Source organism: Eutrigla gurnardus (assembly GCF_963514095.1).
Source record: "Eutrigla gurnardus genome assembly, chromosome: 18".
In the NCBI taxonomy this organism is placed as follows: Eukaryota; Metazoa; Chordata; class Actinopteri; order Perciformes; family Triglidae; genus Eutrigla; species Eutrigla gurnardus.
Window position 1 is genome coordinate 24,266,055 of NC_139929.1, and position 26,519 is coordinate 24,292,573.

The 26,519-nt window shown below is 42.3% G+C and overlaps 1 long non-coding RNA gene across 1 annotated transcript in view; it reads right to left on the reverse strand.

Annotated features, from left to right (window-relative positions):
- The window catches only part of LOC311029005, a 37,801-nt gene extending 21,153 nt beyond the window's left edge, over positions 1-16,648 (reverse strand). The window contains exon 1 of the long non-coding RNA XR_014598831.1: positions 16,530-16,648. This is a non-coding gene — a long non-coding RNA (uncharacterized lncRNA). The remainder of the gene's footprint in view (positions 1-16,529) is intronic.
- Between the last annotated feature and the right edge of the window lie 9,871 nt (positions 16,649-26,519).

The window sequence follows — 26,519 nt, forward strand, 5'->3', positions numbered from 1 at the left end:
GGATGCCTTTCGGTGTCCATCGCTTGTGTCTCGACTTGCGCCAGGAGAGGCGGCCGCGCCAAGGGCAGCGTCCACGACACTGCCCTGTGACCGCAGGCACTCCACGACCGCATATGAGCTCGGGCCCGTCACGATACTGCTCGTTTTATTTGAAATTGACTCTTACTCTTACTTTTACTTAGAGTAAATTTTAAAGCATGTACTTTTGGATACATAAGTACCTTTAAAAGCAAGTACTTTTTTACTCTTACTCGAGTACCATGTCAACTGAGCTACTTTTACTTGTAACGGAGTAAATTTTGACCAGTAGTATTTGTACTCTTACTTAAGTACTGGGGTCGAGTACTCTGTCCATCTCTGTTCATAAATGCGTGTCTAACCGTGCATGGTGTACCATTCGGTTCAATATTAAATTGAGAACCATTGCATCCCTAATATCCGCACATATATTCAGTGATGGCATTGAAGGAATTTGAGAGAGGAGAAAAAGCTGATGCATCTTTAATGAAAACATTAACTATGGAACACAAGAAGTAGATACAGGTAAACCGTACCTACATCAAAACTGTAGCTGAAGTCTTACTGTTAACTGCCAGCAAAATTATATCACAAAGGGGTCATCACGAGACAGAAGATACAGACAACAGAGGGAACTTCTTGGCTATGTTGGATGTCATTGGTTACCATGACCCACTTGTTAAAAAGAAGCTTACATGACCTCGCAACGCAAAATATACAAGTCACCAAATTCAGAATAGATGATAAAAGAAGTCAAAGAAAGTGAGGTCTTTGCCCTTTTGGCAGATGAAACTTAAGACACAAAACAGAAAGAACAGATCGCTTTAGTACCCAGTATTAGTACAGGGGAGCTGTAAAAGAAAGTGTCTAGCACTTTGAAGCAGCCGACCGTCTTGATGCTGCAGGACTGACAGAAAAAATAATCCAGGTTCTTGAGAGGTATGGCCATGAGTACAAAAGTAACCTGGTCGACTAAGCGTATGACGGTGCTTGTGTAATGAGTGGCAAGCACTCTGGTGTTCAATTTCAAATTAACAATGTGGCAGGCCGTTTACGTCCATTGTAATGCACATAGCCTTAATCTTGTGCTTGGTGACACTGCCAAAGCAGTACCGCAAGCTGAAGGCTTCTTTGCATTTTTACAGAGACTTTATACATTTATATCTGGCTCTTATGTTCATATCAAATGGCTTAACATACAGATGGAAATGTATGATGGAGCACCCAAAGAGCTTCAAAGACTGAGTGAAACCAGGTTGGCTTGCCGGCATATGGCTTATCGTACTGTCCTGAATAGACTCCCTGCAGTTATCCAGGTCCTTGAAGAAATAACTGCAGAAAACAGCAGAGAAAAAGCTGTTAAAGCACAGCAGTTTATTGCACTTTTGGTCACATGCACTTTGCATTTTTGGTGATGCATATTACAAAACCTAAGACAAGCCAGAGCACAAGGCTAGATGGACATAGCGTGATGTCCCCATTAGCTGAGCGTTTTGAGCAGACCAAGGACAGTTTTTGCATTAGAATATTCTGCCCTGTGCTTGATAACATGCTGAATGAGATAAATAGAAGATTCTTAAACCCAATTGTGAGATAATGATGGGTATCGCCTTAAATCCTAGTGCTACATTTTGCCAAATTGATGCTCTATTTCCATTTGCCTCTAAATGGCAGAGGTGTGGACTCGAGTCACATGACTTGGACTCGAGTCAGACTCGAGTCATGAAGTTGATGACTTTAGACTCGACTTGACAAAATGTAAAGAGACTTGCAACTTGACTTGGACTTTAACATCAATGACTCGTGACTTCACTTGGACTTGAGCCCTTTGACTTGACAAGACTTGCTACTTTCCCCAAAACCCAAAGATTAAAAAGTATGTTATAATGGCCGTATCTTTCATTGTGTATATGTGTGTCTGTCGGTGTGTGCATGTGCTGTCGGCACAACATCCAAAACAAAAACAGCAAGTTTACCTTGCAACACACGTGAGTTGCTGGTCTACGTGCTGCAAGGTAAAAGTGCTGATGGGCTGGAGACAGCTAATTAACAAGCAATATAACTTCAGTTTCTTGACAGAATGGGCTGCCTTGATGGCAAAGGAAAGCAATGAAAATAATATTTATATGGCTTATACTTAAACTGACATCGATTTTATTAATTTTGCGTCTTTAAGTAGCTGCTGACCCCGTCCACAGCAATGTAAAGCCTAAATCGTGTGCTGGTAGCCTGTCTGCTTCTCTGTATTGTGAGTGTGTTGACCGCCATTTTCTGTGCTTAGTCCCTCATACAACCCCACTTCACATATCCCGAATTATCCCTTCAACCGAAAATAGATTTACAATTCATGACCAGTGCTGCAATCTGCTACAGCAGAAACTGTAACGTAATGCTTAATACACACACACACACACACACACACACACACACACACACACACACAATACAAATACAATACAATTCATAACACAGTGTTAAGATTGATATTAATAATATGAGTAATAAAGAGTAGTTTCAATACAAACATTTGTGGCTATAAGGGATTTTTTGACATGTTTAATATGCTTACCTCTTACAGATTTGAAGAATACCAGATGAACAAAAGCATAAATGAACCACAACAGCCTTCAATCTCGCAATTCCTGGACAATCGTGTCGGGCATTACAGCATGAGTCATCCACAGCAGAAAGCTTTCACCAATGCAATACTGTCCGACTTGATTGTTGATTGCAACTTGCCCCTGTCTATTGTGGAAAACAAGTGTTTTCGGCACTTTCTGACAGTTCTTGATAGCAAGTACAGCCCAGTGTGTAGCAGAACACTGACATCGAAAACAGAGAACCTCGCTGAAGAGAGACGTTCAAAATGAAAAACTCAATTGAGCAACACTGACCATGTTTCAGTCACTGTGGACATTTGGTCTGACCGAAAGATGAGGGGATTCCTCGTTCACAGTGCACTGGATAGAGAAAAAGGTAGAGAGGATACAGCTAAAGTCTAATCTCTTGGCCTGTGAGCGTTTCAAAGGCTCACACACAGCTGAAAGAATCTGTGACCAATTTGAGGCAATATGTGATGAATACAACATTAAAGGTAAACTGGACTACATTATTAGTGACAATGCTGCTAACATGCGAAAATCATTCACTGTGTGCTTCCCCAGTGAACAAGAGGATGACGATGACGGAGATCATCTTGATGACCCTGAGCTCTGGTGTGACTTAACCCTGGAAGATCAAGAAACAGTAGATGTTGTTGCTATGGCAAAGAAACAGCTCTTGCAGTGTTTTGCACACACTCTTCAGCTGGTGGTGGGAGACGGTTTGAAGGAAACAAAAGTGGCATCTCCTTCTCTTTCAAAGTTATCAAAACTCAACTCACTCCTGCACACAAGCACAACATTCAAAGATGTGTTTGATGCAGAATTTGGGGAACAGAAAGGCATCCCTGCTGCAGTCAACACAAGGTCAGGTCATTGGTGTCCCACTCCCCTCACTACTGGACATTTACGGAACCCGCCTTACCCGCAAAGCAACCAGCATTGAGGGTGACCCCAACCATCCCTCACACAACCTCTTCAGCCTCCTGCCATCTAGGAGGCGGTACAGGAGCCTCCAAGCCAGTACTACCAGACTGGCAAACAGCTTCATCCACCAGCCTGTAAGGAAGCTCAACACCCTCCCCTCTCTCCCTCCACTCCCCTCTGCCCCCAAGAATTCTGAACTTTTCTCTTTGCACTACTTAGAATTTATTTTATTTTATTTGATTTATTGTACATATATTTGTAATATTGCACCGTCGGTCGGAGAGAAACGCATTTTCGATTCCTCTGTATGTCTGGCACATATTGTAGAATTTGTAGAAATGTAGACTTTTAAGTCACCTTATACAGAGTGTTACACCTACATTGGCGAAGAGGCCTTTCACAAACAAGTTGGTATTCAATGGCAACAGAAGAGGAAAAACATTTTTTTTTCATATTTGTGACTAACTGTTATAATGTGTTGTAATTTGAATACTGAATACTGTTGGTCATAATAAGTGTTTCAAAAATGTTGAAGTGACATTTGGAAATGTATAATTCATGTCCCATTAATGCTTGTTACAAATTTGATGTAACATCTGGACTTCTGGTTGTACCTGCTGCTGTGACACAGCTCCACACCCACTGCTATCATTATTTCAATAAGTCATATTTGTATTTTTATCACTGCTACTATTATTGCTATTATTCACATTTGTATTATGATTAAAGCGACTCGTATTACTATGTCATGTTTCTATTATTATTACTGGTACTATTATTGCTATTAGTAATATTTCTATTAGTATTAGTATTTTTTATGAAACTTATTCGTTCTTATTGATTTTTCCACTCTGAGATTTTGAGCTTGTTTTTTGGACTTTGGTGGCCATTTGCTTTGGGCTTGCTGAGGCCTGGGGTGCAGTCGAATAGTCAAAAAATAAGGTCCTAACTCCTATTCCTATCTCCTATTCCTTGACCTCTGGGGAAAACGTCACGGGGTTAAGGAAAGGCGATAGGAGAATTCAAAAGGATTTAGGAAATGTCGACCGCGGTGCTCAGAGAATCCGACCGGACTTTCACTAAGATACGTCATTATAACGCGGCCGCTGATGATTGACAGCTGATGATCGGCACCGGCGATTGACGTGCGTCTGCGCTGGATAAACTACAATAATGGACTACAAAAAGCGCATCATCCACTTCTCCACATGTTGGTTTTATAAACAGCTGGTTCACTGACCGGCTTCAGGTCCAGCAGCTCCTCCTTTCTATTTGACCGGTTGCTTTATTTACTTTTCATTTGTGGTTTTAGTTTCGTTTTTGTCAAACATTTGTAACATGATTGAAATAAATAAAAAAAAAACATTCAATTATTATCACTGTCCACACATTTATTATCACTATTCCAATTACTATATGTCTGCTTGAAAGTAACTGTTAAATATGTAAATGCACATATCGTTTGTTTTCATTAACGGTCGAGGTGTGCGGCACTTTAAATGTTGCTCTCGCAAAGAATTGTGGGTCGGCGTAATCTCCGTTCCTATCGCATAGGAAGGTCCGTTGCATCCTATGCTAAAGGAGCACTGAAAGGAAGCATTGGAGCTCCTTTCCTATGCATTTAGAGAATTTGAACAGCTCTTATCATGGCGGCCACTTGTTTACTTCCGGGTCACTTCTTCAGTTAGGAACCTTCCTAAGCAAAAAAGACTATTCGACTGCACCCCCTGGTCTTGCTTATGGGCTGTATGAGGCCTGGAGTTCTTCTGGAGTCAACCTGGTGGTGCATGGCCCAGCACTGGGCTGTTTGAAGCGTCTGGACTGTTTTAAGCCTTGAGCCTTTCTGGAATTTTACCTGGCAATGTGTGTTAGCAGCAGCTTTCTTCCACTAACCCTGCAGCATCTAGCTTCCACTAGCCATGCAGCAGCTAGCCTCTACCAGCCCTGCAGCAGCTAGCCTCTCCCAGCCCTGCAGCAGCTAGCCTCTACATGCCCTGCAGCAGCTAGCCTCTACCAGCCCTGCAGCAGCTAGCCTCTACCAGCCCTGCAGCAGCTAGCCTCCATCAGCTAGCCTCCACTAGCACTTGGCTTCCCATTGATTACGGGGAAGACTGTACTGTTTTTAATCATTACTTGGTTCCCAGAAAAAGCACCGGCTGGGATACTATATATTTCAAGTTCTGTCCCACCCAGCCCATGCATTGCACTGATGATACCATTTTGCCTCACTTTGTTGTATTATTTAGTGCATATGACTGGTTGATATCACTTTATCCCCCAAGTCCTAGTAGTCCAAGGAATAGGCATAGTTCTATGCAACCAGTTTTTTGCTTTGACTGTCCGGTAACATTAAACTCAATCCCGGCCCAGATATAAACTGTCTGTTGTTGTACACCTAAACGTTAGAAGTATATTGCCAAAATTTGACCTAGTTAAAATCTGGGTTATATCAACTGATACTGACATAGTTGTCTTATCCGAAAAACTTGGCTAAAGAAATCCATCACAGATAAAGACATTGCTATTAAAGGTTACAATGTTTATCGTTGTGACCATCCCAGAAAAGGTGGTGGCATTGCAACATATGTAAGACAAAAATTACATGTTACTGTTCAATCATCTCCTTCCCTCAGCAGGCAATTTGAATTCCTTCCTCTGAATTTGGAGCTTCTAAATGGCAACTTTCTTACCATTGTAGGCTGCTATAGCCGCCCTCTGCTAGTAGTGAGATTTTATAATCAATAAACAGCTTATGAATTGGACAGGAGCATGCTAGAACCCAGCTAACTAGCAATAATGAAGCTATGAAGAAATGGGAGGACCCTGTACACTGTAATCAATCTACCAGCAATAATCCTCCCTGGAACACACTTGGTGTGAAGCCAAAGAGAAGACCATCTCCCTGCGACAAGGGAGAACGGATAACTGGCAGGACCCAGCGCCCCAATATCTGGGATCTGACCGGCTGGCCTGCGTTACCATCTCCATCCAGGCACAGTGCCTCCTCAACCCCACTGCCTCGTAGGTCACAGCAGCGGACAGCTGGGAAGAGGAGAACTACCAAGAAACCTCCCCAGCAAACAACTGTTCAACTAAAGAACAGGTTTCCTCCACTGTTGCAGGACCATGGATCCACCTCTGATTGCCTGGATAACCCCCCACCACCAGGCAGCAGGGTAAGACCTGCTAACTTAAAGCCACAGAGAAATCTGATTGTGGGTGACTTTTCTGTAAAAGATATGAAAAGCAGTAATAACACCAAAGCACTCTGCTTTCTGAAGGATACGGTGTCTGACTTGGAAAAAAGAATCCTGGAAATTGTGGCTGCATACCCAACTGTGAAAAATATCATTCTGCATATTGGTTTTAATGACATTGAAAAACAACAATCAAGAGAGTTGAGAGAGCATTTCAAGTAACTCTTTGAAACAGTTAGCTCTGTGAATGCTGAGGTTTCAGCAGTGGTCCTCTGCCCCCGACCAGGAGAGGAGCTGAGAGATTCAGTAGACTGTTTTGGCTCAACAAATGGCTCTCAATTGCATTTCTTGCTAGTTAAACACATTTTATTGACAATTTTAGTTTTTTCTGGGACCGCAGGCATCTTTTTAAGACAAATGGACTTTGCCTAAATAAGCTGGGAGCAAAGCTATTCATTACCAACATGTCTTACTACCTGGGTCATCCATCTGTCACCACTGCCAAGGACAAGAGACAACAGGAACCAACAAAGAAGGAAGACAACTTATCAGAAACGTTGAAGGAGGACTGAATGTGGATCCCTCCCCCCCAGCCCCCATCCAGGTCTCCATCATGCTCCCTTCCTCCAATAAACCTTTCTCCCCCCTCCCCCCCCTTGGAGTTCTGGAAGCTACCCCCACCTACTCAGCAATCTCCCCCTCAGCTCCACTCCCCCCTCTCACCCCCCCCCCCCCCCACGCCCTCAACGTCCACCTCCAGCAGTTCATCCCAGCTGTGACCCTGCTCACTCCCCCCCTTATGACCAACCCCTTCCCGCTCTGACAGCAGTCCTGAATATTACTGAGACAGAAAAGGGTTCAGCAGTAGACCGCATTTTTAGCTGGACCCAAGGTCGCCTACATCAAAACATGGCACCTTCTGCATTCCTGTTGTGACAACCAAGAGAGTAAACATTGGGAAACTTGAACACACTGCTAACCTAAAATCTCATTCCTATTCTCTCAAAATCAAAGTCAACCTCAAAGCCTGTCAATAACACCATCAGGATGGGTCTGCTTAATGTTAGGTCTCTTAATAACAAATCATTCTAGTCAATAATACAAAATAACAGTGCAAGCATTCTGATCGAGACAGCACCCCCCAACTATAATTTTATTGATGTATGTAGATCTGGGAAAAGAGGTGGAGGGGTTGCTGCTATATTTAAAAATATATTTCAGGGGAAACAGATGTCACTTGGTGTTTTTCCATCATTCAAATACCTCTGTGCTGTGTTGAAATGCTCGCCCAGATTACTCCTGTTAATTATTTACAGGCCACTTAAATAGTCGTCAAATTTTTTCAATGATTTTACTGAATTACTGTCTAGCATCTCCACTGACTTTGACTGCCTAGTTATAACTGGTGACTTTAATTTTCATATTGACGATATGAATGACAAGGGTGCAAAAGAACTTTTTACTATTCTAGACACATTTGACCTTTCTCAACATGTGAAAGAGGCTACTCATTGTAAGGGACACAACCTGGACCTGATTATCACAAAAGGTCTCAATGTTTCTGATGTTTTTGTGACTGATCCTTCATTGTCTGATCACTTCTGTGTTTACTTTAATATTTCTTTCATTCCTGACACACAAACAGAATCAAATAATGTCAAGAAGTGGTACATCAATAAACATGCCAATGTACTCTTTAAAAACAGCATCTGCTCGTTACCACCTCTAAACCCATGTCATGCTGATGATCTTGTAAACAACTTTAATTTCAAAATTCTGAATGTCATAGATGTCATTGCACATGCTACGGTTAAAACGATTTCTGCTAAGCAAAAGGCACCCTGGAGAAAAGCTGCTGTTGTAACAGCCCAGAGAAGAGAGTGCAGGAGGGCTGAACGAATCTGGCGGAGTACAAAATGTCATATTCACCATGACATCTATAAAGAGAGCCTCCGGGCCTACAATTCTTAAAAAGTGCTAGAGAAACATTTTTCTCCAATATCATAAACAATAACACTAATAAGGCGAAAACCCTATTTGCAACTGTTGACAGACTGACCAACCCCCCGACACAAATACCAGCTAAACTCCATTCCACGCAGAAATGCAATGAGTTTGCATTCTTTTATACTGATAAAATTGAAGGCATCAGACGTGCTATCATTATCTCAAACAAAAAAGTTGGATCACCACCCTGTTTAGGCAAAACTAACACAGCAATGATGGCAAGCTTTAGTGCCATAGACTCTAAAACTCTAGTGGAAACGGTGACAAATCTAAAATCATCCACCTGCTGCCTTGATGTTTTACCTACCAACTTTTTTAAGAATGTTTTTGACTGCCTATCAATAGACATATTGCAAATAGTTAATAACTCTATTCAATCAGGGAATTACCCAAAGGCCTTCAAAACTGCAGTCACTAAACCACTGCCTAGATGCCTCTATTATCAACAACTACAGACCAATTTCAAATCTACCCTTCACAAATAAAATAATTGACAAATTTGTCCTCCAACAACTAAGGCTGCCACAACAACTTCTAGTCAGGAATTCAACCTTTTCATAGCACCGAGACTGCCCTTATTAAAGTTGTAAATGATATCTGTCTTAACACAGACTCTGACAAAACTTCAATATTAATGATATTAGACCTCAGTGCTGCATTTGACACTGTCGACCACTCAATACTTTTGGACAGGTTGGAAAACTGGGTGGGGCTCTCAGGCACAGTCATAAGCAGGTTCAAGTCATATCTACAAGATAGGAACTATTTTGTTTCCATTGGCGACTTTGTATCAGAACCAACCAATGTAACGTGTGGAGTCAATCTTGGGGCTGACTTTATGCCGGCGGCTCACACAGCTGTGCCACGCCGAGAACCTACGCAAGACCGAGAGGCTGAGCATCAGCCTCCACCATCTCACATCACAACAGCAGAGCTGCGCCAAGCTACCATCGGCGAGACAGAGACATTACTCACCTCCAACATCAGCGTATCAGTGATGTTGGAGGTATATACAATACATAAAACACATTTGAGAAACAGAATAGAATCTTGTTTTTAGAATACTTATAGTTTCAGTGCAATCAGAGTGGTATTTCAGAGAAAGACCCTATATGATGGTCAACTGCAGTGTCATCTGGCTCACGTTGTTCAAGTAGATTGATGAGGTTCGGGTGCCTAAGAAGTACAATAGGCCTGCAGTTTTTCTTTGCTCTCTGTTTAGTGAAGCCCTACAGTAGGTAGATGTGATGAGACACGTGTGAGCATCTAATGAGGATTGTTCTGCATTGCAATTAGCTATTTCTTTACGTTGGCTTTTTGAAACTAGTTACCGTTTTACTTGAATACACAGAATGGATTTAAATATCTAAGATAATATCTAAGATAATGTTCCGTGATGAGTCTGTTTCTGTAAGCAGACTGGTCATCGCCTTGCCATCGCCTGGAAATATGCTTACCTCCGCAGTGCTATCCTCCGACCTTAGCTCGACTACGGGCTACCCAGCAGGTTTGAGTTGGGGACTAGCGACACAACAAGGTCGTCACCACCACAACGCCCGGAACAGAAGGACAGTTTCCACACACAAGCACATGTAAGATTCATAAACCAGTACTCAAAAAACATAAACAACTTCATTTTTTCAGGACACTTATCAGGCTAGGACTGTCTGGAACCCAGGGTATAAAAAGGGGGTGCTGTTTTGGTAGCTTGGTTCCAAAACCGGAACAGATTGAACATTTGTCATGTAATTCTAAAATTGATGGGTTTATCTGAAACGTGGCTCACCAGCTCCTCACCCGAAGCTGCGGTATCACTACCAGAATACAAAACTTTCAGGAAAGACAGGGGGCAGGGGAGGGGTGGGGGGGTTCTCATGTATGTGAACAACAACTTGAAATGCAGTGAGATTAAATGGCCCACTAACATCACACTTGAATGCATTGGTGTAAACACCTCCCTTTCGAGAGAGATGTCGCTGACAGTTATCTGCATCTATCGCAAACCTACTTCTGGTCTGGATTTTTATGACCAGCTCAAAGCACTTCTTATGTTATTACTTCAACCTCATTCAACTAATAGAACAACCAACCATAATTACACACCGCACTCATTCCAGAATTGACTTAGTTTTCACCAATAAACCGGAAAGAATCACAAACACCCACAACTTGTTAACAGGTCTCTCAGACCATAATGCAATCTTTTTTTCTCATGAGGTCAAACGCTCAGAAAATCTGTCATACTTCAACCAACCGTACTATTAATATGACAATCCCCAATAACCAACTAGAAAATGTGAATAGAGCTCTGAAAGATATTGACTGGATAGACCTTATGGAATGTGAAGATGCAGACACTGGCAGTGACTTATTTCACTCGAAAGTTAAAGAGGCTAACCTCTCTTTCTCCAGGAGGGGACGCCATGGGAGAAAAAAGTGCAACTCTCTACCCTGGCTAAACCCTACCTGTTTAAAACGAATAAAGCATAGGGATCAGCTACTTAGAAAATCTGTTAAAACTGAACTTAATATAGACAGACTTAACTTTACCAGAGCCAGAAACAAAGTGACATCCGAATTACGCAAGGCCAAAGAAAACTTATTGATACGGATTATTGAAAACGCCAGAGGTAATAGTAAAAAATCTCTACACAAATCATTGAATTCCTCGGCAATAGCCAAACACCTTTACATCCGATGCAGTTTGGGTTTCAGCCACACCACTCTTCCGAGACTGCATTGGCCATGTTCATGGAAAAAATAAAATGCCAGCTAGATAAAAACAGATGTGTTGGTGCCGTATTCCTGGACTTAAAAAGAGGTTTTGACACCATCAATCACAAGGGGCTGCTCACTTAATTATCTTGTTTCAATTTTTCTGTTCAAACTATAGGTTTGTTTTAATTATACCTAGCACATAGAGAACAATGCACTGTGGTGGATGGGGTCAGTTCTGCTTATATGGGTTGCCCAGTAGGAGTCCCTCAGGGGTCCATACTGGGGCCAATTTTATTCTATTTATATGTTAATGATCTACCTGAACAATGTTTACATGTCGATGTCCAGCTCTATGCAGACAACACTTTTACTGAAGCAAAAAACCCTGAGGAGGCAGCACGTGTGCTCTCAACAGCTCTCACACACATTCAAACATGGCTCAACAAATCATGTCTTGCATTAAATGCAAAAAAACACTGTCTGTCTATACTTGTCAAAGCAACCTTCTTCTTCTGTGCTTTCTCAATCTGGGGCGTTCTTGGACACACGAGTTGGAAGTTGTTAAGGATTTTAAATACTTAGGTGTGATTTTAGACTCCAGTCTCTCTTTTAAAAAACATATAAAAAATATCCAAACAAATTAAATTCAATCTTTATCATTTTAAGCAAATTAGACGATCTTTGTCAGATGCAGCTGCCCTAATGTTTTTGCATGCAATGATATTTTTGCATCTTAGCTATTGCATCATCAGCTGGTCTATGTCGGGCTCTACCATCCTTAAACCAGTAGAGCTTTTGTACAAAAAGGCACTTAAAACTCTAGATACAAAATTTTTTTGCAACATATTAGAGAAATATATCAAATCAAATCAAATCACATCAAATTTTATTTATATAGCACATATACAAACGGCTGAGCCGCAACCAAAGTGCTTCACAGAAAGTGCTTGTGCTTAAGTGCTAAATGCAAAAAGACGTAAAAAAAAAAAAGGGACATTTTTCAGGCATTTTAAAAAGACAAAAAAGAAAAGAAAGAAAAGAAAAGGGTTAAAAGACAAGGTCTGAGTTAGACAATTTGAAAAGACACTAATCGAAGGCAAGGGAAAAAAGGTGGGTCTTTAACTGGGATTTAAAAATATTTACAGACTGGGCCGCCCGGATGTGTAGGGGGAGGGAGTTCCAGAGTCTGGGGGCTGCCACTGCGAAGGCTCTGTCCCCCCTGGTTTTTAGCCTGGTCCTGGGCACTTCCAACAACAGTTGGTCGGCTGACCGGAGTGCTCTAGATGGGATGTGGTGGTGGAGAATATCAGACAGGTAGGTGGGGGCCAGACCATGGAGGGATTTGTAAACAGTCAGGAGAAGTTTGAAATCAATGCGGTAGCGGATGGGGAGCCAGTGGAGTGATGCAAGGACCGGGGTGATGTGATCTCGCTTCTTTGTACAGGTGAGGAGTCGGGCGGCTGAGTTTTGAGCTAACTGCAGGCGGCTTGTTGTGATTGGTCGATGCCGGTGTATATAATCTATTGAGTTTTGATAATTTCTGTAAATTCTCCTCGATCTGCTTGTTTTATAAAGTACTACATGGCCTGGCACCACCTCCTCTGCAAGAGTTTATTAAATATCGACTGTCTCGGGTAACCAAGGCCCGGTTTCCCGATAACGTCCACTCTTAGCGCGCTACGAAGACTCCTACGTTATGACTTACCAAAGTTGTTTACCTCTATAGTCGTGGTTCCCGAACGGTCTCTTAGGAGTCTTCTTAAGAAACGCTCCTTACGCCGTACGTACACGGCGCTGTCCAGAAAGAAAGTGCTGAAATCGATTGCTCAGAGTTCGATTTTCCATTTCATGCACAGGTGCATGACAGCACTATATTATAAAATGTAGGCTACTGCAGTGTTTGTGAATAAAACATTGCTAGAAATCCTTCTAGGCCTAAACATTTATTTAACCATGGTCGAACATACTACCATAGCCTATACTGATTTTAAAAAAGATATAGAAAATGTAGAAACAGCGGAGGAGATTGAGCCAATTACATCCTTAATTACATGCGTATTTGTTGCCGTTTCGGGAAACACGCGAAATGTTAAGTAGGTACTCTAAGTAGCGGTTATGAATGACGTAGCGTTAAGAAGGCTTCGGGAAACCGGGCCCGGAGCAGTAGCAAACAGGGACGTTGAGGTTCCTTTTAGGAAAAACTCATTCAGCCATATAGTCCTCCTCTCACAATATCAGTCAGGTTTTCGTAAACAGCACAGTACAATAACTGCCGCTGTTAAAGTGGTAAACGACATCATAGAGGCACTAGACGGCTGAAAGTATTGTGCAGCTCTTTTTATAGACTTGTCAAAGGCATTTGACACAGTCGACCATGTCATCCTGGCAGATAGACTAGACTGGTTTTCTAATTTATCAGATCGAACAGTGTGTCCAGGCCACCGGGTCGTTTTCCTCCCTGTCCGAAAGGGTGTGCCTCAAGGTTCCATATTAGGGCCATTGTTGTTCACAATTTACGTAATTAATCTTTGTGATAGTTTGTCTGATGCTGTATCCCATTTTTATGCTGATGATAGTCATCTATAGTTCTTCTTCTTCAGCTTTAAAATCACTTGAGTTGTTGCAGTCAGCATTTGACACTGTTCAGCTCTGTTTGACTCAGCTCAAGTTAGTGCTGAATGCAGATAAATCAAAGACCATGTTATTCTCAAACGAAAAGCAGCTTCCATCCCAACTTCCTCGGTTGGAAACTGTTCATAGGGTTGAAATTGAAATGGTCAAATCATATAAATATTAAGTCATTTTAATTGATTCTTTTTTAGAAATAAATCATGTTTTTCATTGCAAGTCAGAAACCATTGATCACCACAACTTTTTTTACCCTTGTTGGACTATGGAGACGTGCTTTTTATGAACGCTCCTAATCAGTTTTTAAAGAAACTGGATGCTGTATACCACTGTGCTCTGTGTTTTATTACTGGTTGCAGCTTTCGTGTACATCACTGTTCCTTATATGCCGTTGCACATTGTCCTTTTTTGTATGTCCGTAGACTGTCTCACTGGCTGACTTTGATTGATAAATGTATTCTTGGACTTCTGCCTACATGTTTATGTTTACACATGTGTAGAAACCAGCCGATATGGCCTGCGTTCTCAGGACATCATACAGATGCAGGTAGAGAGAGTCAGAAGTGAACTGGGCAAAAAAGCTTTTAAATTCTCCTCCCCGTCTACCTGGACCGATGTGCAGAAGGACTTGAAATTGACACAGCTCGTATCTCTGGGGGAATGCAAGACAGAGAAATACGCACAATTGGATCTTGTGATTGCACTGTTTAATTATATAATCCCACCCTTGTTTTCCCGTGTTCCTGTTGGTGTCTTGTGTGATTGGTGGAACCATCTTCTTTTGTGCTGCCATCTTGGCCAGGTCACTCTTGGAAAAGAGATTTTAAATCTCAATGAGTTTTTTTAACCTGGTGTCCTGGGGAATACACTATATTGCCAAAAGTATTAGGATATTATTATTATTATTATATTATTTGGATAGTACCCATCCAACAAATGTGCAACAAGTCCAGAAACTGTCAGTGGGATTATTACAAAATTGGAGTGATTGGGACAACTTTCTGCAGAGTCAATCTCCAAACTTCATGTGGCCTTCAGATTAGCTCAAGAAGAGTGCGTAAATCGCTCCTTATTATTCCACAATTAACTGTCAGTGGGATTATAACAAAGTTGAAGCGATTGGGACGACAGCAACTCAGCCAAGAAGTGGTTGGCCACGTAAAATGACAGAGTGAGGTCGACAACTTTCTGCAGAGTCAATCTCCAAACTTCATGTGGCCTTCAGATTAGCTCAAGAAGAGTGCATAGAGAGCTTCATGGAATGGGTTTCCAAGGCTGAGCAGCTGCATCCAAGACATACATCAGCAAGTGCAATGCAAAGCGTTGGGTGCAGAGGTGGATGCAAAGCACTCCACCAGCGGACTCTAGAGCAGAGGAGACGCATTTTCTGAAGTGACGAATCACACTTCTCCATCTGGCAATCTGATGGACGAGTCTGGGTTTGACAGTTGCCAGGACAATGGTACTTGTCTGACTGCTTTGTGCCACGTGTAAAGTTTGGTGGAGGGGGGGATTCTTTTCCAGGAGCTGGGCTTGGCCCCTTTGTTCCAGTGAAAGGAACTCTGAATGCTTCAGCATACCAGGAACAGTTTGGGGATGGCCCCTTCCTCTTCCAACATGACTGTGCACCAATGCACAAAGCAAGGTCCATAAAGACATGGAGGAGAGAGTTTGGTGTGGATGAACATGACTGGCCTGCACAGAGTCCTGACCTCAACCCGATAGAACACCTTTGGGATGAATTAGAGTGAAGAATGAGAGCCAGGCCTTCCCATCCAACATCAGTGTTTGACCTCAAAAAATGTGCTTCTGTAAGAATGGTCAAAAATCTCAAATGAACCTTGTAGAATGCCTTCCAAGAAGAATTGAAGCTGTTATAGCTGCAAAGGGTGGACCAACGTCATATTAAACCCTATGGATTCAGAATGGGATGTCACTTAAGTTCATGTGCAAGTCAAGGCAGATGAGTGAATACTTTTGGCAATATAGTGATCCATATTATATGAAAATACCAAAGGAAAATAAATTAAACAAACCAAAAGGCAATGAGGGACATGGACGTAGGACCAAAGCTGGCTGGGGAGACACAGAAGCAAGGCAGGAAAGGCATGATTATTGCAGCAAAAGTAGATGACCATATATAGACACAGAAAATGACAGGGATGAAATACTCAAGAAATTAATTGGCCAACAAAACACAGGTAGGCAGACAACAGGGCAGTCTAAAAGCTGATTGGAGGAAACAGAGCAGGACTGATGAGACTAATATAACACAGGTGACAGGAAGTCCAGCAAAACACAGGACACAAGAACCTCAAAATAAAACAGGGAATAACCAAACATAAACCTCAGATCATGACAGAGTGACTAAACCAGATCACCCTGTGAAGCTGTGGATGTGAAAACACAAAGTTAAGAATATGGTGTTACTCACAGGAATGCTGGATGTATTCTGAGAGCAGCAGCTACACTGATGATCACAGGAGCAGCAACAGGCCACGCTGGTTGTCTGATCGTCCTGCCACAGCTTCCCCTCATCCTCCTCATCAGGCCACAGCCTTGTATCCACAGAGACTGACTCCATACCTTGATATCTGGCCATCTCAGGGAGACAGTCATGTGACTGCCAGAAGTGCAGCACAGGTCTTTGTGTTGTCTTTACGGTTACTTCCTTTGTGGCCGACTGAAGAGCCCCATGTGATAACTGCTTGGTTAGAGTATTTCGTTGAATCTGCAGGTCTGTCCATGACTGGACAGCAAGGAAAGGGCTGGAGGTGTCCAAAGGGAGGACACTAGGGAGAAGGGTGGATTTTGAGTCAGTCATGTAAGGCACATCCTTTCTGTGGACAATATGAGAAGATAAAGATGAAGACATCTGGACAGAGACAGAGCAGTTTGATGTCCTGAGGTTTGGGGTTGTCGCCGTGAGGGAGGGGGAATCTGAGGAGAGAGCTGCATCTCTGGCCACATGCTCAGTGTCCATTATTGCTGAGAAAGACAAAGATGTAGACATGACTCTTCCTGGGGATAAATGTAGACCAGCTTGACCTCCAGGCAGCAGAGGATTCCCATCTGAACCTTCAAGGACAGGGCTTGGATTGGAAACCTGGACTGGTTCTGCCCAGTAGACTCGTCCTTCAGTATCAAACTGCTGTAAAAAGGCCTCCACTTCTCCACTTTCACCTTCCGATCCATCCACTGAGATCTCAAATACCAGGTCTAAACTATTAATGTGGATAATATCCTTTGCTTCCACCTCAGTTCGACTGTAGGCCTCTAACCCACCATCATGTAAATTAAAAGAACCACTAACTTCCCTCTGACACTCTTCCGGATGTGTTCCAGTTGAAAGCTTGTCATGCAGCCTTGTGGACAGGAGCTGTGGGTCTATTTTTGTTGGGTTACAGATTTCCTCAGAGACTAATCTAGACCCTGGTGAAAGGCCTGCAGGACTTTTTGCATCTGAGATGTAAACAGCCTCTCGAGTCTGTGGATTAGAAAAGCCTAGTCCATCTGAGTCTCGATTCTGTGAGAGGGAAGTTATTAGTGGGGGGGAGGCTAAAGAGGATGGACAATCACAACTGAAAGAGGGAAATGGAGGATAGTGGATAATTGATGAAGCAGAGGGATGGTCTTCATGTAAAGCTACCTCAGTCTGTTCTAGACTCCACGGGGACGAATCAGACTGTGGAGAAGACATAGCAAGGAGCGAGGCAGGAGGAGGGGTGCCTGAAAGGTTTGAGCATCCTGTGTCTTCAGAGTCATTGTGGGGAGGTTTAATGGGGAGAGATGTAGGGGGGACAGAAGGAGAAGGGATAACTGGATATTGGGGAGGAGTTGCGTTCTGTAACTTGGGTGAGGAAGAACAAAGGAAATCACACACCAATGCAGACTGATCCTGATCTGGCAGTGTTTCTGAATTTGGTGGTTCATATTTTGGGAGACACAAAGAGACAGGAGATGGGGAAGGGCTCGAGAATAATGAAGGACTGGTTGATGACAGGCGAGATGAGGAGACTAGGAGAGATGGCGGGGTACAGGTGGAGGGAGGAGAGGTGGAGTCTGGGCTTTCACTGCTCCCTCCTGACAGGCTAGACAGAGCCTGCAACCAGACAGAAAATACAGGAAGTCACATGACCTGTTCTACACAAACTGAAAACCACAGCTTTGAGTCTAATGGTCCCTCCACCTCACCTCCCACCACTTTGGAGAAGAACAACATATCTAGATACCTAGCTAACTAAACATAGCTAACTAGCTTACTAGCTTAAGTAAATGGATGTTGTCTCCAGCGCGTCCTTCCTGGTGAGCAGTGACATCACGTTACAGCCCCACTGACATGTTGTCACCATAACAACTAAAAAAATCACTATTTTCTTTTGAACTCATTACGTGACAATTGAAAACTGTTCTATTTCTGTGATTATACATCACATCCTGTTTTCTTGACAATGTGAGTAATTTACAGTGATGTAGCATTGCATGTGGGGAGAGAAGTGAGTGTGCATTAGTAGCTGAGAGAGGAGACCTTGATGAGACCAGGTCCTGGTGATGGCTGCTGACTGATGGAGGGGATGAAGGGCTCCTCTAAAAAGCCACTACTGTCTGACTGGCAGCTGTTGGTCCGTATAACAGGCCGTGCTGCGACACACAGGGAGGAGAGAGAAAACAAACGGACAAAACAAACAAACAAAACTCTATTATACTCACAACTTTAACATCCAGTAAGTTAGTTAGAGTATCACAAGGAGTGACGGTTTTAAAGCAACAGTCAAGTATTTTGAGAAATGTTGTAAGCTACTCCTTTCCAAGGAGTATATAAGTTCCCGGACTGTGTGGCGCCTACAGATATAGTAAATTTAGTTTGTGTTTCACTTAAGTGTGGAAACAGGGATCAACTGCTGGCATCATCTAACTGTTGGTCCTTTAAAGCCCAAAACCATATTTTTTCAGCTGAAAACCAATATATATGTGTACTCCTAATGGTCAAATTCTTGACATTTAAGTGCAAAGTTGAATTCTATATACTGTGTTATAAATATACATAGTGACCTCCCTCCACTGGTGGAAACCAGCGTAAATACTTTCTTCTTTTCTTACTCCAGTCGTATATATAATGGACCCAAAGTAGCCCAGAATTGACCAATGGTAACGAACCAAGCAATATATACCATAATGCATTGCGCTGAAGCGAGAGTCGAGAGAGCAGCGCGATTGAGACAATCCATGAAAATAATATATTTAATGCTAGTACAGCACTGCATTGTAACACAGATGATCAACAAATGACCCGAGTAGTGTGCAAAAGTGTTTTACAGCTGAGCTCACTATATAGTGCTGTAGAAAGTCCTTTTATATAGGATTTCTTGGATAGTGAGTAGTAACTGGAGTAATGAAGGAGTGAGTGATTTCAAACATAACCTTACTCACCAACCCTCCCCTCCTATAAAACACGTCACAGTCAGCAGAGACAGAGACCTAACCCTTTCAGTTAGCATGTGGATCACTTATTCTAGTTGGTAATGCTAATCGCAACATTTGTGAATTTAACTTTACATGCAATGCTGGCATACACATTTCCCAGCATTGCATGTGTGTGTCCTTGTGAAGTCAACAAATACAAATCATACAAATGTCATACAAATGTTTATGAGAGTTTAAAATGTGTTGTTACGGAACGTACAAAAGCGGACCCAAATGCAGGACACAGATAAATATTTATTCCAAAAAGGGTTTGGTACACCGGTAAGCAGTCCAGATAAGCAAACAAGTCCAAATGGTAAGGCAGAGGCAGAGTCGGAGAAAACAGGCAAAAATCCAGTAACCAAAAAAACACACAAGGACACAAGGAATAACGCTGGAATGCTAGACAAACTAAACGAACTGGCACAGAAGGTGAAGGAAACAAACTACTGTACTTCAGCACACAGGGAGGAGAGACAATGAGACACAGGTGAAACACATCAGGACGGGGCAGGTAATCACACAGGAGGTAAGGACACAGGAACGGGAGGTAACGGACCTAGAGCAGAGACAACAAGGTGAGTAACAAAATAAAATACATAAAGCATAGGACAGAAACTGCCAAAATAAGAGGGGAACACTTAGCTGGGGCGATGTGACGTGTGTCTTTGTTACCATAACGGACCTATACAGCTCTAACCTAACCATAATCATAAGAAGCCAGCATGCTAGTGATAAGCATTAGCCCTAGCAATTAGCATAAGCCAACCGAAAGTGTTTAATGAGCCGAAAGTTATAAATAGTGAAGACCTGCTACGTACCTGCTGGTTCCACTCCATCAGCCTGCAAAATATAAACTGTCGACAGAGTACAGTGTGCCAAAATCATTGGACTCCCCTGTCAGATCTCTGTCCACCATGTTTGACAGCAAACACATGAGGGTAGTGTCTTGGATTGTACAGGACCTCTCACACGCCATGGTCCTGGCGTTTGAGGGGCTCCCCTCAGAACACAGGCTGTGTTCGAAATGCCATACTAACGTCCTACTCGTACTAAATTGTGACGTAAATTTGAGTACGTAGTGCGTTCACATACAACAGTATGTGGATTTGTGTACGCGAGAAATGCCCGGATGTATACTGCATTGGCAAGAATTTCTGAGTATACAGCGGACCTTGCTAAATCTACTCAACTTCCCCAAAATGCATTGCGGCTCGTCTGACTTCTGAAAAGTTTCGGATAATGGCGGACGATTGCGGTGATTCTGGCGACAGCCCGACACAAACCGCGTACACATGTAAGTATACTGTTACACGATTTTTATGTTTCCAGCTGACTTTTAAATCGTATTGATAATGAACGTTACTTTATTGTTGTTTGAATTGTACGTTAACATTACGAATCAACGGTCCTGCTAGCCGGCTAGCCTACTGACGGTAATTTACCATAGAGGTTAGCGAGTGTAACCGAAGCGGCAAATGTGCCGTTTTTACAGACGTTAACTAAGAATATAGTGCTTATGTTAAACCGTGGTTATATATTTACTAACGGTGATTAATAACGCCGTGCACCGTTGTCCGTTAAAGGAAAACACCACCGCATTTCCATACTGAACTATGTTCTGCTCTGATGTTAGACGAGGTGATACATACCTCCCTCTCCTCTGTGCGTGCACTCAATGGCTCTTGCGCGCACTCCGCGCAGCGCTAATTTGCTAGCATGTAGCTTGTCCGAGTATATTCCTTAGGATCCAAAGGGGGGTGAAGTTAGAAGCGACCAAGCACTTCCACATTGTCCCTATTTAAATACGGTTACGTGAGTAGTTACACGACCCAAGTTTGGTTACACAAAATGAAACATGCCAATTTTTCTAAGCAGATAACAAGGATAACTATATAGTAAGGCGGAATAACAACTGGAAGCACTTCAACGTCGGCGCAGTAATATCATCACTCAAAACATGACGGGACTATATACCTTCTGCTTGTTTTCACAACCCTGTACGATGCACGTTATAACCATGATGTTTGATTGTTCACAAACTATCTTACTACAACCTGATGCTTCCTCAACTGTGCACAAACTACTACAGGTAGTGCAGGCGACGGCGTGCAGGTCACGTAGGTTCTATTGACGGAAGTAAGAGGGGGAGCGGAGTGATGATATTACTGCGCCGACGTCGAAGTGCTTCCAGTTGTTATTCCGCCATACTATATAGTTATCCTTGTTATCCGCTTAGAAAAATTGGCATGTTTCATTTTGTGTAACCAAACTTGGGTCGTGTAACTACTCACGTAACCGTATTTAAATAGGGACAACGTGGAAGTGCTTGGTCGCTTCTAACTTCACCCCCCTTTGGATCCTAAGGACAAGCTACATGCTAGCAAATTAGCGCTGCGCGGAGTGCGCGCAAGAGCCATTGAGTGCACGCACAGAGGAGAGGGAGGTATGTATCACCTCGTCTAAGATCAGAGCAGAACATAGTTCAGTATGGAAATGCGGTGGTGTTTTCCTTTAAAGGGACGGATGCAGACACCGAGCGCCTCATCCGGTGGAGGGAACGATGAGGAGAAGTTCACCGGCAGGAGGAATGCTGCTCTGAGAGGCTTCACTTAAAAAATGTGGTGTTAAATGTGATAATTCTCATATGCAGGGTTTAACTACTACTGGTAAGTAATTTCCATTAAACGGGAGCTAGAACCGCTAACGTAATCGATTCGGTTACGTGAGAGAAGATGAGGACGAGATGTCAATAAAGTTAAAAAAAACAAAAAAATGTAGTATGAGATGTGTATACTTCAGTGTGAACAGTCTAAGGGGAACAGCATACTCAAACGTTCATTTAGTAGGCAATATGCAGTACATACACGTTCAGTATATAGTAGGCAGTACGTTAGTATGGCATTTCGAACACAGCCACAGACTCCGCTGTCCAAGCTGCCGGACTAGGAGGAGAAGGGCAACCTTTGTTCCCAAAGTCATTCTGCTCCTCAACTCCCAACCATCCCTGCACCCCCACCACCCTGTTCACCCAGCTCATGACACCCCCTCCCATCTATTCTCTCTCTCCTGTCTGTCGCACACTCATTGAAAGCACACTGCTGTGCTTGTGCTCTCATGATTGACACATACACTTACAATTAACATGCACCATATCAAGATGCTGCTCACTGTTTATTTGCACTGAAATTTTTAACTAATTCTATTTTCTTTCATATTTATCTGTACAGATTGTGTTGCTTGCCTTGTTTTGTTATGTCATCTATTCTTGAACATTTTATTCTTGTACATTTATAATTTTATTCTTGTACATTTATTCTTTTATTCTTGTACATTTTATTATTGTACAGCTATTCTGTGTGCCCCTTAATTGCCCCCTGGGAACAAAGTTTTTTTTTAATTAAATTGAATTGAAAGTAATGTACTGCAGACCCAACCCAGCAGTTAATTTGGTGAACTTGAAAAAGGTAATACTTCAAAGAAATAAAAGGCCTGTGCTGTGATTGTGGTGATACATTGGTTATGAAAATTAACCAGTGACAGACATGACTGGGTGTTCCCCACCTGCACACAACTGCAGCCATGTTTTTAGTTTCCAGACTAGAGGCTCTTCAGACAAAACTATTAAAGGTCCCATATTATGAAAAACAGGTTTTCTCTGGTTTCTACACCTATAAACTGGTCCTCCTTGTGCCCGTCAACTCCCAGAATGAGCATTCTGCGTGTCTAGCTGTGAGCTTCGACATTGTGAAACACTGCTGTCTCACCGCAGGACACACAGAACTTCACCTCGGTGATGAACATTTGGATATCTAACGACGGGAGCTGAATCTGGACAGCCTGTAGGAGCGCTGTTGTTCCAGTGGATGGTCTCCTGTTCCACTGCATGGTCTCCTGCATGCAGAGACCATGCAGGAGTCACTTGTTTTCCTCATTCTGGGAGTTGGCAGGCTCGGGGAGGGCCAATAGTTGTAGAGACCAGAGAAAACCTGTTTTTCATAATATGGGACCTTTAAAGTTGCGATACAGAGAGAGTAAATGTGAAAACTGTATTAAATAATTAGATGCTTAATGACCCACCTGAATATTCTGCTGCTCCTGTGAAGCTCCCTGGGACAATACCCTCATCAAAACTGAGGATCTGGAATGATATGTTTAATACGACATTATGAAAAGTAATATGGTGATAACAGTAGTAATCAGCTTATTGCATTCTCCTATCTAATGTAAGACAACAGAAAAAGCTGTAGTGAAGTGATTGTGTTGATACAGAAAGGTGTAATTCATTCAAGCCTTTCATCATTTTGTGGGTTTAAATTGAAACAAGTAAGAGAAATATTTTAACAGTCACTAAATACTTAATTTTGAAATGTACGCAGCACCAACATTCACATATCCAGATCCCAAATTTCACATGACAGAATGTCAAAGAAAGTATTCAGGTTGGACAAATGTTTTTTTTTTTTTGTGTTTTTTTTTTTACTTTGAAGTAGTTATACTGTATATGAATGCAAATCACTGTCATGCCCATGAATGGAGTTGGGGACAAAATACAGACAAACTACCAATGTAATATGGAACATGGATTGTACTGTGGATAGTTCTGTGTCTGCCTTAATATGTCAAATTTTTACATCTTGAAAGGGTTAGAAAATAACCTGTTTTTTTTATGCCTTAAGCTGTTTGTGTATGATAAAATGCATATTTTTAATACCTGACCTCAATTTCTGCCTAACAACCCCCTACTTTCAGTACAATGAACATTTCTACAGGCAGAAGCATGGCTGTGCCACAGGCTCACATATCTCTCCTATAATGGCAAACCTTTATATGGAAGAGGTAGAGAGCAGAGCCCTGTGGTCCTTCAGTGGAACTGGTTCAACACTATCCGCTACATACAATACAGCCCTCAGATCTCATATTCTCATATCCATCAATTCAATTAATTCCCACCCATGTGAATTGTTCACTTGATGGCTCAAAAAAATGAAAAACTAAAGCCAATCCAGTTGCCTACAACATAGATATCAATGTAAACTGGAGTGTATTTTTTGCTGAAATTATATTTTGTATTTTAGCTACTTTTCAAACTGCAGAACTCCACCCATCCCACACAAATGGACTCTCCCAAACATGAAATAACAGCTATTCATTAGACACGTGATAGCTACATAGCCCAAACATATCACTGACAAGAGCCCAAATTACTTCAATGCCTTCGTACATACAGCCTTACACAGCCCCTATACCAAAAATCCATATGTTGACACCAACATGCACCAACATGAAAGCTTTACTGGTCCAAATGCCTTAAAATGGACGCATTAGCAGCAAACAAAATTTGACATATTAATAGGGAGACTAGAGACTAGATATCCGGTCCAATCCGGGCTCCATATGTTTGTGTTGTCTTTGAGGTTTGAGTTTGACTTGCCTCTTCCATCTCAAATGATTCCCTGGCCGGTCCTGGGCTCTTCTTCCTCACTAAAACAGAGTTGGCTATCAGGGGCTGACCTTCCATCAGTGGCCTGTGTCTGAGGACTCCCTCATTGACTATCAAAGGAGCCATGTGAGGTTGGGGCTGAAGATCTGTACGAACTCCTTTCTCCTCTGCAAGAGGACTCAGAAACACAGTGACCAGAAGTCCGGGGTTTAGGCTTTTCAAGGGGACTGTCTTGTCTTCAAGGCTGAGTGGAGGTTGCAGTGACTCAGGTGCAGCACAAGCAGAAGAGGTGGAAGCAGGTGTGGTCAGCTCTTGGAATTTACCGTTTTGGATTTGGCTGTGTGACTTCTTTGATGCTAGTCTAAACAGCATGCCCACGCGTCTCCTCCTCTCCAGGGCCTCAGGAGGCAGGGCTTTACTCAGAGGTGAGGTGGAGGATGAAGACTCCAACAAGGAGGAAAAAGCTGTGGTTACCTGCTGGAGAACCTCCAGCTGTCTAAAACGATCTGAAGAACAGAAGACAAGAGAAAAACATTTGAAACAGGTAGGATATGATATGATATTATGCCTGATCCAACATTTGTAAAACCGAAATTTCCTCTCACTTAACACAATATTACATTGCACAGCCATTGTGGTAGAAAGGTATTGAAATGTATGTGTGTCTTGATATTAAATAAATACGCTTAATTAGAAATCCAGAGCACATCTATTGCCTTCACATGGCTCTAAACATGGATCACGCTGAGCCGAAGCCAAGTATCTAACAATGTAGAAATATACATCTAAATGAAGAAAATATGTTGTCACATTATATCATATCAGACACCCACAGCATTTGAAAGTACTGTAGTGACTGGTGATGTGAAAAGGAGGAACTGACAACTAGGACCAGATCTCGATTTCCCTGACATGAAGCGATTTGTGTCATTTCCTGTTACTCTGTGATAGTCACTGCAGTCTGCGTTATTCTCTTTAGCTTAACTCTGTAAATTTAACTTTAGTTTCTTTGTTTTCTGTTAGCTACTTTAGCGCAACAGCTAACTTAGCTTAGCTAGCTACGATGGCTTCTGTCTTTCCCTCTCCTCCTTCTGTTCTCTCCTGCCCGGGTAGTCTAATGTTCAGCTACTTCCCCGTCTGCTTTACCGATAAGGGTACATGTGACCCGCCACGGCAAAACCAGCAACAAGTCGGCTGGGACGAATTCACGTAAACGACGAAATAGCAAACTTCGAAAAGCAACTTCGTTTTCTTTTTCAGAATTGGCAAAGACACCCTGACTGATATAATTAAACACTTTGAGGAGAATGGGCCTGGACTAAATTCACGTAATTCTAGTACTGACTATACTGTAGGATTTTTTTCCTCCAATGTTTACATTGTACACTTTAAGCATTTCCATTTCAATAAAGTACCTTATAATTCTGATCAGTCCAGTAAAGTGCTTAACGAAAATAACACTACATCAACATTACCTACATGATAACTGCTTTTGATAACCATTGTTCAAACCACTCC